Consider the following 13,030-nt stretch of genomic DNA (forward strand, 5'->3'; position numbering starts at 1 on the left):
CTCCCACGTCCCGCAGCCGGAGCTGGCCCTGCCTCCAGCCCAGCTCCCTAGCAGCAGGGCTCACCCCGCACCCCGCCGCTCTGCCCCACACTGGGCACAAATAACCAGTCACCCACTGACGGACCTTGCATAATTTTCTGGTTCATGTATGTATAGATGTGTGCGTGTGTATATGCATATATATAAACGCACACAAAAACGGCACTTGAGATAGATAGAAATGGTGGCGCTCCTGCAGAGTTATTAAGCAGTTTTAGTGAACTGATTGTTGCTGACATCTTGCTTTCCATGTCAAGGTATTTTGAAATAAAATAATTCTCTTTGTGGTTATTGCTCTTTTGGTGGTTAGTTCAGAGTTTAAAACTTTAGCAGTAAAAACTCCATTAAAAGGTTGCAAAAAAATCAGCATCAATCTTTCTAAAATAACGATTAGTGTCCATTAGTACAGAAATACCACTTTGATGAATCCGATGAGCACAGTAAGGCTGGTGTTGTACTTCTAAAATTCTTGGGTTTGAATGCAGTCAGATAATATAGCTGCAAAAAGTTGTTACAGTGACAGATATCATTAGCAACGCAATGTGGCTAGAATCCAGAGCCCTGCTTATATCACAAACCGTACAGACGTATGCATGCATCCGTGTATACACATGCACACAGCTATAAATAAGTTTAGCCAAAGCACAATATCAGTGTCAAGTGTATGTATTGCCTAACCAACCTCTTTGCAAAGGGTATGCCTCATGAACAACCTGGAGAACTGCAGTTTGTAGTTACAGTAAATTAATGCCAGAATTTTTAGACTGCTTTCAGCCTACGCAAGAATGTTGCAAGAACAGCTGCGTAATTGTTCCCTCAGACAAGCAACTCAGAGGGAACTGCTGAATACAATCTTTGAATTAAATAGCTGGATATGAATGGGTCGATATACCAATAATTTTTCAACAAGAATCTTTATTGGGTAAGAGTATCCTACTTCTATGCTGGAAATGGTTATGCAATTTTTCAGGATGAAAGCATTGACTGTTTTTAAATCTCTGTTTTATGTTCAATTCCAGCATGGCTGCACCCTTTTGCTAATGTGGAATGGAAAATTAAACATGTGATACAAACAAAGTTTTATTTTGTTGTCTGAACGTAGCACAGAAGACATAAAAAAAGGATCCTAGATGTCACATTGCAGATTAGTGTACAGTCATTTTGGACTGAATTCATACCAAAAAAGGCACTTGAAAGCATCACTATCAAAATGATTTATTAGTGAACAGAATTCTAAAATTTACACTATTAATTTCCCATTGTAACACGGGGAGATAAAGAAGAAAGAGAGATCAGTCACTTCAGGACAAATGCACTCCTACTTCTTTCTCATTAGCAATTATTGACATACTGATGTTATTCATTAGTGCCACCTACATAGATTTCCTGTCATTCCTACATGCAGATAAAAGAAAAGCACATCAATTATTTAAGTGCTTCCTCTTGTGTGTATTATTTTTCTCTTGTAAGGAGACATAGTTCAGTCTCTGTACAACTGAACAGCATTTCATGCACCCAGCATTTTGATTAGGAATATATGAGTCATGATGGTTCTGGTTCTTAACACAATCCTTTTGACTTCAGAAAAACCTCTGAAGTCACGCAAAGGTTCTTAAAGTGCCTGTTTCCTTATTTTCTTCTTTCTTCTTCCAGCCACAGACTGACTTTGAATGACATGGGTAACTTTTTGTGGATAACGTCACTGTTGCAATAGTAGAAGGTATTCAGCCATAATAGATGAAAATTATATTGCCGAAGAAGGACTAACTATTCAGATGCCGGCAGTCTCATATGTACATATTTTCTTTGTTATTTACTACAACAGGGCTAAGAAGGGAAGAAATAAAATTGATGTAGCTTGTTCTGCAGCAGGTGGCATGCGAATCTAACTGAATTTCCTTAAAATTCCTCCCAAACTTTTATTGGCCTCGTTTCAATAGAGGAGGAAACCAGACCTTTCATCTGAAGCATGTTCCTGACTCTTTAGCTAAGTACTTCCTTTCAAAGCTAAAATTACACATTTCAGACATGTCTTTAAGACAGACTGGAGCCAATTTGCTAAAATTGGTGTTTTCAGAATCAGGATATCCCAGGAACCTACAGGAATTTAGATTTCCTGAAATTCAACACATATTCTGCACTGTCATGGGGAGTCCATTTAGCTCAGCCAGAGAGGCTGCTAGTGAGTGAGACCTCCATTTCCCACACTGGGCTGTCTCTAAACAGCCTCTGGGAATCAAATATGACACAAATATATTTTTGTAACAAAAAATCATTAGAAATGACTCAGCACACGCATGAGCAGTAGCCCTGTCAAATAAAATTGCCCCACTTTCGTGTACTCAGAATAGGACTATGCTTTAAATTAATCTTTCATCAGATCTGGTTAAAAATGTCTAGCTTTTTGTGGATAAATCTGTGTTCCCCTTAGGGCTAGAGCACCAGTTCTGCTTTGCAGTCTAGACCTTAAATAAAAGATCTTGACTCAGACACTAATCTTGCCATGTGAGTGGTCCCACAGAATACTACTGATTGCAGGGTGAGATCCTAAGTAAAAGGCAACACACTGAAATCACCTTGCAGAATTGCTGTACAGGCTGAATTTGGTGCTCTGGGGTAAGCAGGGAAGCAGTAAGGTTTTTTCAGCATATCAACCCAACTACCTGCTGCAGGTGAGAAAGGTAATGACATATTGTAAGCATCTCAAGAGAACAGTCTGCAGGATGAACGACAGCTCCTGACCCCACTAAAACCACCAGCACTGGCTTGCACTTTTGGAGCTCCCTAGAAGTATTCCCCAGCCAGGGGAAGGTGAGGCCAGGGTGATGGGGCTCCCATGCCTGCAGACCTAGCTCTGCACAATGAGGCACGAGCAATCTTGCAGTCAGTACTCTTAGAAACAACAAAAAAACCCCCATATAGCGCTTTCAGCTTTGGGAAGGTATGAGGTGAAGCCTGAACGAAGAGCGACTGTGAATAACTACAGCTACAGCGCTGTCATTGAAGCTGCGCGGCCTTGCTCTGGTTGCTGGAGTTAGGTGCCTCTGTGGATTGTCTGAAGTCCGTCTAGGGATTTCATCTGAAGGTTTACGAGTCCAGCCTTGCTTTTGGATAACTTGCTACATGCCACAGCCAAGTCATTTAAAGATGCTTTGCAGCTGCAATGGACGTGACTGAGTCAAACATCTTAAAGAGAGAAGGTAAAAATGTCTGATGGTCAGTATAAATCCTCAAAAAAGAAGCATTTCTGAATGCTAGCATTTACCCCATTTAGAATCACAAAATCATTTCGGTTGGAAAAGACCTTTAAGATCATTAAGCCCAACTGCTAACCTAGCACTGCCAAGTCCACCACTAAACCATGACCCTAAGTGCCACACCTACACATCTTTTAAATACCTCCAGGGATGGTGACTCAACCACTTCCCTGGGCAGCCTGTTCCAATGTTTGAGAACCCTTTCAGTGAAGAAATTTTTCCTAATATCCAGTCTAAACCTACCCTGGTACAACTTGAGGCCATTTCCTCTGGTCCCATCACTTGTTACCTAGGAAAAGAGACTGACACCCACCTCGCTGCAATCTCCTTTCAGGCAGGTGTAGAGAGTGATAAGGTCTCCCCTCAGCCTCCTTTTCTCCAGACTAAACAACCCCAGTTCTCTCAGCCACTCCTCACAAGACTTATGCTCTAGACCTGTCACCAGCTTTGTTGTCGTTCTCTGGATGTGCTCCAGCACCTCAATGTCTGTCTTATAGTGAGGGGCCCAAAACTGAACACAGTATTTGAGATGTGGCCTCACCAGTGCCGAGTACAGGGGAACAATCACCATCATAGTAGTATTAAGCACTAATAGCTAATTTCTGCAAAATGTTGAGAACCGGGAATGCTCTGTATTATTTAACAGGGTTTGTGTAGTGGTTTAAACCCGGCTGGCAGCCAAACACCACACAGCCACTTGTTTACCCTTCCCCCGCCCGAGGGGATGGTGAGAAAATTGGAGAAGTAAAGGTAAGGAGAGTCATAGGTTGGGATAAAAACAATTTAATAACTGAAATAAAATAAAATTAAAATTAAAAAAAAATAATAGAATATACAAATGAGTGATGCACAATGGAATTGCTCACCACCCACTGACCGATGCCCAGCCCGTTCCTGGCTAGTGATCCTGGAGGAGAGAAAATCCTGAAACCGCAATCCCAGAAGAGAATTAGCTCCCCCACCAACCCTCATCTACGTACAGAGCATGATGTTGTATGATATGGAATATGCCATTGGCCAATTCTAGATACTAAGAAGAAAAAATTAGCTCAATCCCAGCCAAAATCAGGATGGTTTGGAACTGATAAACACATTACAGAAGTTTCAATCTTGATATATGTACCCCTTGGCAAACTCATTTCCTTTTGCATTTGGGAAATCAGGTCAGAAGATGAACATTAACTATCAGAGCCAGTCACAAATTTTCCAGTAAAGTGTTCTTCCATCACAAAATACAGAGGTCACCAAATCAAAATGCAACATTTTGTAGACAATTTCAGTACATTAATACATTTCTAAAGACTACATTTTGAAAATTGAAATTGAGTGGGAAGTAAGACAAAAATTCTTTGAATGCTTGGGTAAAATAAAACCAAATATAATATCTGGGTTCCTTGGCCCAGTTTGATGCAAAAGAAACTGATATCCCAGAATTTTCTTGGCAGCTGGGAATTCTCCTGCTGACCTGCCCTGTCATTCCCCCTGGAAATGCTGTGGGTGCCCAATCTGTCTGAGCAGTGCCCTGAACAGCAGAGGCTGCACATTGAGGGGGCTAGCACTGACAATAATGAAGCAATCATTATTTTATAAGGTTTTAAAGAGTTTTTGGAACATGAGGAACATGCAAGGAAAAATTAGTGACTCCAGTGCCCCAGGAACCCATGTTTTGCCAGAAAAGCTCCAGAAGAAGATTTATGGTGACCAGCAAGCCCCACTGAGACACAGGGTTGGGAGGCTACCTAAAGCACACCTGGAAAGCCCTTTCTGCCCATGAGGCATTTCAAGACAGCCCCATGATCCAAAATATATGGCCAATCTGTAAAGAGTTAAAATCACCTGTGTTCAGCCTTCACCTGCTTCACAGGCTTCACAGGCCGGTGAGGGCCTTGGTTAAATGGCTCCCTGCTGAGGAGGGACTGACAGGTTCAAACTGGGCTTTCAAAGCCATGAATCTGCAGTGGCCCAACCATAGTCTTTTCTCATCCACCTTCTCAGATCTTCTGTTGAGGAAAAAAGTGCTTTTCCATTTCGGAGAAATCTGAGGCCTCCCAAATCCTTGCAGCAGTTGCTGGGAAAGGGAGAGAGCTGGAGTGCTTGGGGCAACTCTCCGTTTGCACTTGTGTAAAACATCACAGATGGCAAAAATGGTTCTTTGGTATCAAAAGCAAAGAGGAAAGAGGCTGCTTTCTGTTGCAGACAGGCCTGTTCTCAACAGGGATTTAGCCCAACTTAGCCAAACATAGCATACTTGTACATAGCTGTGTAGTACAAGCCCCATCCACTACTCATAAAATTATTTCTCAGAACTCGTTTCAAAGTTTGCAACCTCTAGAAATAGGAAAAAGACAAACTTTGCTGCCAACTCCCTTTTTCTCCTCCAACGCTTTGCTTAGGAGTAAGCACAGACCTAGGAGACCCAGACCTGCTCCTCTGGCTCGGCAGCCCAGTCGGCCACTCCTGCCTGGGAACAAGGAGCGGTTTGGGTGGCCTGGGCTCGGTGACACTGAGTGGTGTGTGTCCCATGAGAGTCCATATGCTTCATTTCAGAGGTTTACTGCAGGCAGAGTGGGAGCAGCGGGACACAGATGTCTTGTCCCTGGTGCCTGGGGGTAGTTAGGTGGGAGCTGACTTTGTCCCAGAAGTCTCCTGAGCAAAGGCACAGGGTTAGGCTGCATCTTCAGCATCTGCATTTAAAGTGTAACAGGTGAGGTGTCCTTCTGTGGACTAGGCTAAATATTTGGCTGGCAGGCAGGCAGGGGCTGCGCCTGCTCACTCTGTTTCTAAAGCAAAATGTGAGTACGTGTGCTATGTGCTACTGGGGCTCCAAGTGGGGATGTCTGACCTAGCAGAGACATTAATATCCATTTTTAGAAGTCTAAATTTGCAGAAATGTACTGAAATCGTATCTGGAAGTATAAGAGAGGAATTTTTTTCCCTTTGTTTTCTTTTTTTTTTTTTTTTTTGCAGGGGGTAGTAATAAAGAAGGATTGCTCTTCAGGAAGTCATTAGAGACAGTTGAAGTTAGCATGAAAGTTTGCAGCTGGGATGCTGGTTAAGGGTCTGGTTTAGGAAATACAGAAGATGCTACATAGTTCCCAAGTGCTCCTCCTCCCCACCCCCGCCACTGACAGGAGGATTTTCCTTATCTGCAGAAATACTTGGAAGCTGTAGTTTGTCCCAGGTTCTGTGAGCAAGAGCACTTGCACAGACTGTACAGCACACTTCTGAAGTCTTATTCCATCATGTTTGCAGTAACATAAGGCATGCAAAAAACAACTGATGTGTTTTTTCTCCTCCTCTCCTCCATGCCTCACAACATCTGCAGCATTTCCAACATAGTCTGTGGCATTTAGAAGCCATAATTGCATTTAACATTTGCTTCTTGCTGTCTGGAGCCCTCTCTTACTACAGACCTGTTTTACAGGCAGCAATTTAGAGGGTGGGGCACCCTTCGCTTATTTTGCCATTCAGACTCCAAACTAAATGCCCAGTTTGCCCTCCCACCAACCTGGTGAGGGCCGAGTCTCTCATCTACATATTCAGTTGCTGCTCTGTCCCTGTCATTTCTTTCTTTACTGTCTGCGATCAGCTCCCTCACCATGCACTGATGGTTTCCACAGTTAAACTCATAGAATCATAGAATGGTTTGGGTTGGAAGGGACTTTAAAGATGATCCAGTTCCACCCCCCTGCCATGGGCAGGGACACCTTCCACTAAACCAGGTTGCTCAAAGCCTCGTCCAACCTGGCCTTGAACACTGCCAGGGAGGGGACAGCCACAGCTTCTCTGGGCAACCTGTTCCAGTGCCTCACCACCCGCACAGTGAATTCATATTACCTTAGATCTCAAACCTCCTCTAAAACTCACCTAGAAGACCAGCAAGATCCCCCAAATGCTTTCTTCCTTGTGAAAAAGAAACTCCGGGGCAGAGGAATGGGCTCCTGAAAAACATCAAGTGCTGGGCACAGACCTGTTGATAGTGCCCAGGATCAGTTCCCCAAAGGAGTCCTGGGTTTCATGGAGCAGCTGAAGTCACTGTTGAGTCAGCGAGGCACGTGGGGACTGGTCAGAGTTGCTCTTTGGTTCTGCACACGGTCTGTCAATCACAGAAATTACTTTTGGAAGGAAAGCTTGTCTCTGCAAGCCCTCGCTCAAATGACTCCAAACTGGGCTCAGTAAATTGGCAGTGGCCCTTGAGGAGTCACAGCAAATTCCAAGAAGATTTAGGAGAGTACGGTGCTGTCCCCATCACAGATGAGAGCATTTCAAAGAAGGGCCAATGGCTTATTCATCTCAGACAGCTTCTCCTGACCGCCCAGGCAGGTATCCCCCCAGCACCCCATCACTGCTCTCAGCACCGTTTGTGTGGCTCATGTTTCTATCACTTCAGTGCTCCTTGAGAGACCAAAGGCTTTCACCCACACAAGCTAGTGTAAGGGCATGAAATGAAGAGTTTGGAGAGATGTTTGAAAGGTTTAGGTCCAAAATCCCCTCATAAATCCAGAGACACTACCTGCCAAACTTGGAATTTCACATAGCTCTCATCTATTTTGCAGATAAATATATTTACTTACTGCCTGCACAGCACTCACGCACACTTATCCTTTGTGATGTGCTCTTTGTGGAGCTGCAGGATATGCTACGGCATTCCCAGTACCCCTCAGTCACACAGCGCACTCAGAACACTTCCCAGTATCTAATAAAACTACAGGGAGAGTGGTAAAATCCTTGCTGCTGCAACCAGCAGTGGGAGAGGAGCCCCAGGGCTGTTGGCTGGGGCATATTTGTGTGAGTAGCAGGTCTCCTAGTTCACTCAGACAGGTATGGCCAATCCTGCCTCTCCCCAGAAGCTCTGATGAGAGAATGACCCTACACTTCCGCAGCCCCGTGTGTTGTAAAACATGTCAAACCCCAGTAGGCAGCCAGCTACTCAGGCAAGGAGTTTCCAGCCTGAAGTTAGGGTTGGGTGAAAACTCCTGTAGCTAGACAACTCACCGAAGAGGCCTTGCTGACACAACAAAGGAGTAAAAGCACACAAAAATTACCTGTGTGCAACATCTGAACACCTAAATGTTCAGATACTAAGAGTATCAGCTAAAATACTCAAAAATCTACAAAGGTGACAGCAAGCTGAAGATCTCACGTTGTGCTTGATCATATCATAGGAATTAAGAAGGACCTAGCTTCAGGTTAAACTTAAAATTTGTGCATCTCCCGATCTCTGGGGGAAGGAAGAGCTTTAGGAGCCTGATTCAGACCTCTTGGAGCCAAGAGGAGACTTTCCATTCACTACAGTGAATTTGGATCATGTCTCTTAAAATCTCAGAAATATCTTTATGCACCTGACATATAGGTACAGACTGTGGCTGCATCAGCTCGGTTCTTCTTAAGACAGACAGCCTGAGCCCTGTGCTGTGTGGCTGGTGAGGTTTTCTGGGTGAGACCTCACCAGCAAGCACTGTTTTGGTGCGTGGGAAGCACCATGCATTAGTCATTCTTTATCCCAGCGTGATTGCTCAGAGAAACATATTTATATTTGCATCTAATTAAAACTCAGTGAATGTTTCATATTTCCCTACTGAAACACTAGTAGATATGACTTAGCAATAAGTCACAGCCATGTGTGTGGTATTATTCAGAGTTTATATATGAGGGACTGAGGCACATCAAGATTAAGCCAAAACCAGTTCCCACTGATGTGGGTGTCTAATTGGAGATGCTGAGGAGCTCTTCTTTAAGAACACCCAGCCCAGCACCATATTTCATATGTTCAAACTTCATTGGCAGATGTGAGCGTTGGGCGTGTCCATAAATTGGATCCGTGGTCTTCGGTCCGGTATGAGGAGGTGAGGAATGTGCCATCAGTGACCGTTTGTGAAGAGCTTGGTTTCCAGAGTTGCTCTGTGGAGCAAGTCCTCTCCCTTCGAGAGCTGCTCTGCATCTGAGGCACAGATGCACTCCAGTTCCCAGTAATACTTTTCAAGCTAACTTAGCCTGAAACCATCCTTGATCTTCCTGGAATTGCATTCTTCACCTTGTTCAATATCTCCAACAGGTGAAGCTGTGTTGCTATGATAAATAGCTTATTGGAAACACATACGTCATAACATACAAAATACTCTGACACCTCGTAACTAGATCTCTAGCAATAAGTATACTTGTTATAATAATAACTTGATACTTCACCAACTGTTTGGAGATACTCTACAGCATCAATAGCCTTGCACACAAGCACCTCTGATACAGGCAGCTTGTCCCTGGGACACTAGATCTGTCATTTTCTACACCTCTTCGACCCCAGATCAGAGGCTGCCAGGTTCATCCTGTTGCTACAACAGTCAGCTGGCCTTCTCACACCCATCTGACTTAAGCATGATATTGCAATCCGTTTGTGCTGCAGGCATATGGACCACATGTGGAAAGGATTTTGAGAAGACAATTATTATTTCTTGCATCTATCATAAATTCCAAATGGTATATTCAGGCTTAACTGTTTGAAAACAGACAGTACATTCATGAAATGGAAGCAATTTCTCTGGGAAATTTCACCTAAACTGTTTGATTCATCTTAGTGCTGCCAACTCTTTGATGTTTATCATAAGCCTCATAAGATTTGTTTGAATTTATTTTTTTTCTAAAGCCAGGTTTCTTGGGTCATGAGTTTTTGGTGGTTGTCAAGATGTCTATTCACTGTCTGTTTTCACCCAGTCAGCAACATATGGGAAGTCTTATGCCACTGGAGAGTGAGGATTTTTTTTCAAAGATGTTTTGGTCAGGTATTTAAACATCTAAGGCATAGGGAGAAGCATCATGTGGGAAAGTGCAAGAGAATGTGCAGAACAGCTATGTCAGGCTGAGGCACACAGTGCTCACATGTGTAGGCTGGAGAACAATATTTCTCTAACAAAAACTGTCTTTTTAAACACCAGCCACATTTTTGCATGTTTTCATTTTGAGTCATTTAATGAAAAAATTGGAAAACTCCAGGGAAAACATTCAATCTGCTCACAGTTTTTCACAGGAGGAGCGTTTGTTTTCTCAGCAAACTCCTCTCCTACAATTATTTGGTTTCTTCAGATCTTTGGGGAGCCTCCCCACACATAAAGTAGATGAAGAGTCTTTTTGCTGTCCTTTACTACTCCCTGCCTACTCTGATGTCCTATAAAGCACAGGGAGTAAGAAGACAGCTCTTCACTCTTCTCCCACTACACTGGAAGGACGCTACCACTGAAAAGTGACCAGATGACACATTTTTGCCAAGGCACCATGAGTCTTCCCTCCCCACTGTAGAAGGCTCACTGCTCAGATGAATCAAAACATAACCAACACCAGCGAGGCTTCAGCACTGTTTTGGGCTCTGGGTATGCAGAAGGACCATCAGACCCTGTGCATGAACATCTCCCTGCTTCATGCCGCCATCAGGAACTCAGCAGGACAGAGACAGTTCCTGGAGCAGCACATGTGCTCTCATGCCACATCCCTCGCTCCTGAGGTCAGGTGTCCCTGCAGGGGAGAGGAGGCAGAGGAGCACCACAAGGTACATGAGAAAATTCACTACTCTACAGCTATGAGACACAATGGTAGCCAGGAGGCGAACACCTCTGTTTTGCCCAAGGGAGATACAGGCTTAGAAAATACCCAGTTTTCCTAAATTGTTTTTACTTTCTCCAACAGAAATGTGCCTCAAAGATGAGCGCACATTTAACATTTGCTTTCTTTTCCTAATGAAGTTCAGCAGCTGGGTTATCCTAGATAATGGTGCCAAATCTTTAAATATTTCCTTGTTCTGAGGCTATTGCTCAATTGACAATCTGCCTTGTTAATTAAGCTGCCTTCAGGGATAGAAGAAAACTGGAGGCAAATGGACAATTTAATGAGTTGATGTGAAGGGCAAGACAAGGCTGTAGTGTGAGTCCATCCCAGCACAGCCCCAAGCCTGCCCAAACAGCTGTATCTTTGCCACTCGGAGTGCCTGCATTCTTGGGAATGAACTTGGAGTTGTCTGGAGTGAGGAGCCAGCACAGGGAGATCAAATTTACTTTCCACTACTTGATGCACTGCCTTGCCACAGACCAGCCTGTTTACAAGCCGGCTTCCTGGAGAATGCTAAGGAGCGAGTGCAGTGGGCAGGCGCCCGCTAGTACAGCTTCTCTAGGCTTAGTCCTGCTGTTCTGTGCGAAACCACTCATTACTTTCAATAAGTCCAAGACCTCTCCTCTCAGCAGTTAATAGCATCTGATAAGCGCACGTACTCAAATTTCTGTGTGTTGATCCAGTATCAGACATCCACAAAAAGTGTGAAAAATCAGCAGAAATCCTAATTCTTCACTGAGCTCGGTCTACGGTCAGAGATAGCCCTAGGTTTCTGCCCAGAGCTGGAGGTTAACTTTAGCTCAGTAAAAGGTTATTAGATCCCTGTTTCTGATTCCATTATTTCCCAAAAGCCACTTAGTAGAACTGAGCTCTCTTCCTTGTCTAAATTCTCTGGCTACTGATGATGCTTGGCTGCCTTCTCTGTATTTTCAAGGCCTTATGCTAAATTAGACAAGGAGGAGAGATTTCTCCTCTGGGCCTTCATTTTGTGGGTTACCCCTTGGCTGCTGTGGGCACAATGTGATCTAAAATCGCATTTACTGCACAGCCAAGTGGGTTTGGGCTAGGAAGACTGATTTCTTCTTGATACATACTACAACTCCACATGCCCTTCATGTGAAGGGCAGATAACCTGTGCCTTGAAGGTCACTGCTGCAAGTTTCCAAAGACTTAAGACCACCCCTTCCTTTCTTATATATTACCTTAGGCAAGTACTTCTTAAAAATTGTCTCTCTTCAACTGCATATGTGGTTCTCAAGAGATCCTAAATAAGTGATGTCTCTGCCACAGTATGCTGCTCCCTGGAGACACCCAGTCTGAGACCTCTCTGGCCCTTCCTCGGTTCTTCCAGTCCTGCCTGTCTGCTGCTGCCTTCCTTGCTCTGCCCCGCAGCAAGTCCTGGGAAAATACCTTGATTTTATCCAGAGATGGAATAGGAAGCTTCAAAACACCAATCATAAGAATTTATGGGAGCAGTTTTTGTGTCTGAATCCTCATGAAGTAGAAATGCAAAAGTCAGTTTCTGCTTGGAGTGAAGATTAGGTGAAATTTCTTTGTGCTTATTAGAGGAAAGCATCTTCTACTATTTTCGCATCTTTAATAAAGGCGAGTTTCTCCAATTCTTATGCAATAAAAGTGGAATTCTACCGAGTATCCGATGACGACCCAAGCCACAGTAGTGAAATATGAGCCACTTGCTCATGTCACTGAATGTCAGAAGGGAATTACAGCCTTTCACAGGGTTCATTTGAGGTATACTACTTAAGGTAATAGGGCTAGACAATCTCATTAAGATTTATTTCCACCCCATTTAAACATGGGTTCAAAAGTACAGCTGGAGCTGTACTGGCTTTATCTTTGGCTTACGGAAGAGATTGGAAAAAGAAGTAAACAGAAAACACAATTACTCAGTGGGCTGGGCCAGGAGACTGCAGTATATAGCGAACAGAGACTTGTGCTTAGCAGGCTTGGAGGCTGAGGAAGTCAGAACAAACTTTTATCCTTATTATATTGCATAGGCTTTTTTTTTCCACCCACTGAATTTAAGAGATATTACATCATTTTGGGAGGGAGGGTGTAACAAAATCAATTGCCCCTGCTCTTCCCTAGTCATAGTTCATCATGCTCACTGGACTTGTTCC

This window comes from Strix uralensis, chromosome 4, assembly GCF_047716275.1.
Source record: "Strix uralensis isolate ZFMK-TIS-50842 chromosome 4, bStrUra1, whole genome shotgun sequence".
Classification (NCBI taxonomy): domain Eukaryota; kingdom Metazoa; phylum Chordata; class Aves; order Strigiformes; family Strigidae; genus Strix; species Strix uralensis.